The following is a 2,500-nucleotide window of genomic DNA, read 5'->3' on the forward strand; positions in this document are numbered from 1 at the left end:
CGTACCTACCTACCACATGTCTGTACGGCGTACAACAGTGCAATCTCGCTGTAATGGGGAGACGAGACAAGTAGCATCGTGCACAACATATGGCCCTTATGATTCGCCATTGTAGGGCGCAGCCGGTGTACGGTCAAGCATGTGCCACATTATGTCACTCAGTACGTAACGACGGATGATCAGTGTGGGTTACGCGTACATCAGCGGACAGTCCACACAGGCCGTACCACAACGTACACTGACTGCATCGACAACCGAATGCAACTGAACAGCTGCAAGGCTCATTTCACAAACAAACGCCTGACCGACCAGCTTGGAAGGGCAGGAGGGGAGGGCGATATTCGTTCTGTAGCGGTACACCCTTCCAGTGGTTAGCGGGACTGTGTAGAAAGTACGCAACACTCGAAAGACCTTTATGTGAGGGTACGCACCATGGCATCAAGAAATACACATGACACCAGAGGATCCAAGCAGTGAACTATGTTCAGAGGGTTGCTGTTAGGCAAAGCTACATTCCTGTGACGTTACATGTGACAGTTAAGGTGCAGTGTAAGTTAGGTTAAGGTGCAGCGTAAGTTAGGTTAAGGTGCAGCGTAAGTTAGGTTAAGGTGCAGCGTAAGTTAGGTTAAGGTGCAGCGTAAGTTAGGTTAAGGTGCAGCGTAAGTTAGGTTAAGGTGCAGCGTAAGTTAGGTTAAGGTGCAGCGTAACTTGGGTTAAGGTGCAGCGTAACTTGGGTTAAGGTGCAGCGTAACTTGGGTTAAGGTGCAGCGTAACTTGGGTTAAGGTGCAGCGTAACTTGGGTTAAGGTGCAGCGTAACTTGGGTTAAGGTGCAGCGTAACTTGGGTTAAGGTGCAGCGTAACTTGGGTTAAGGTGCAGCGTAACTTGGGTTAAGGTGCAGCGTAACTTGGGTTAAGGTGCAGCGTAACTTGGGTTAAGGTGCAGCGTAACTTGGGTTAAGGTGCAGCGTAACTTGGGTTAAGGTGCAGCGTAACTTGGGTTAAGGTGCAGCGTAACTTGGGTTAAGGTGCAGCGTAACTTGGGTTAAGGTGCAGCGTAACTTGGGTTAAGGTGCAGCGTAACTTGGGTTAAGGTGCAGCGTAACTTGGGTTAAGGTGCAGCGTAACTTAGGTTAAGGTGCCAACGTGGGTTAGGTTAAGGGGCCAACGTGGGTTAGGTTAAGGGCCAACGTGGGTTAGGTTAAGGGGCCAACGTGGGTTAGGTTAAGGGCCAACGTGGGTTAGGTTAAGGGCCAACGTGGGTTAGGTTAAGGGCCAACGTGGGTTAGGTTAAGGGCCAACGTGGGTTAGGTTAAGGGCCAACGTGGGTTAGGTTAAGGGCCAACGTGGGTTAGGTTAAGGGCCAACGTGGGTTAGGTTAAGGGCCAACGTGGGTTAGGTTAAGGGCCAACGTGGGTTAGGTTAAGGGCCAACGTGGGTTAGGTTAAGGGCCAACGTGGGTTAGGTTAAGGGCCAACGTGGGTTAGGTTAAGGGCCAACGTGGGTTAGGTTAAGGGCCAACGTGGGTTAGGTTAAGGGCCAACGTGGGTTAGGTTAAGGGCCAACGTGGGTTAGGTTGCCAGAGATGTGTCAAATCAGGATGTACGTTTGGCTGGTGTCAGGTGGTGGGTTGGTTCGATGCCTTTATAAGGAGTGTGGCCAAAGGGTATTTTATTACTTGTACCTTTTGTGTTGTGGCGTGGCGTTGCGTCCTGTGTTGATACTGGGTGGACCACTGTGGGTGTTGCTGGCTGATTTGAGCTGCGTTGTTTGCGGGTGGTGTGAGACATTCTGTCTTATTAGTGGACGTGACGTTCCTCTTGTCGTTCTTTGGATAGTGTCCTGTGGCAGCGAGGATAAAATGGATGTTGTTGAACGATAGTGCTTTGGTGCTTTCGCTTTGTTACACACAGAGTGGACTGTGAGATAGGGTGACTGGGTCGAGTGCGGTTCACACTGTCCTCCCCAGTTTACAGTATGTATCATCTATGTATGTGGTCCTGCATCATTTACTAAGCAGGGACGTCAGACGACTGAAATATTAGTTATGTACTGATGTAAAGCAGAATGCTTACCTTCCACCAGTGGGCGAGTATCGACTCTGCCCCAGCGTTGCCACCGCAGGAAGCGGTGTCGGAAACACTACCCGCACACCGTCACCACTGTGCGGGGGGACGGACCCTCTATATCCTCAGCGGCGCACTCTTTGCCACCGGGCGTCACGTCTCGCGGCCCGCCGTCCAGAGCATGTATTGGGACAGCGGGACTTTGGCTTTTGGGAGATAACTCTTCATGAAGTGGAAGATATAGGGGTGGACTGCAATGTACGATTGCGGGAAAAGTCCGCCGTACATCCGCTCGAGTTGCGAGTCGGGCGGTGGGGGTGGCGCATTCACAGGTGCGGCTGGAGTGACCGTCGGTCCACCACTTTTGACTCGATTTGCGTCACCTGCCGTGAAGAGGGGGTGCAGCAGGCGTTTTACTCTGGGTCGTCAAGCGGGC

This window comes from Schistocerca gregaria, unplaced genomic scaffold (genome assembly GCF_023897955.1).
Source record: "Schistocerca gregaria isolate iqSchGreg1 unplaced genomic scaffold, iqSchGreg1.2 ptg001128l, whole genome shotgun sequence".
NCBI classification, from domain to species: Eukaryota; Metazoa; Arthropoda; class Insecta; order Orthoptera; family Acrididae; genus Schistocerca; species Schistocerca gregaria.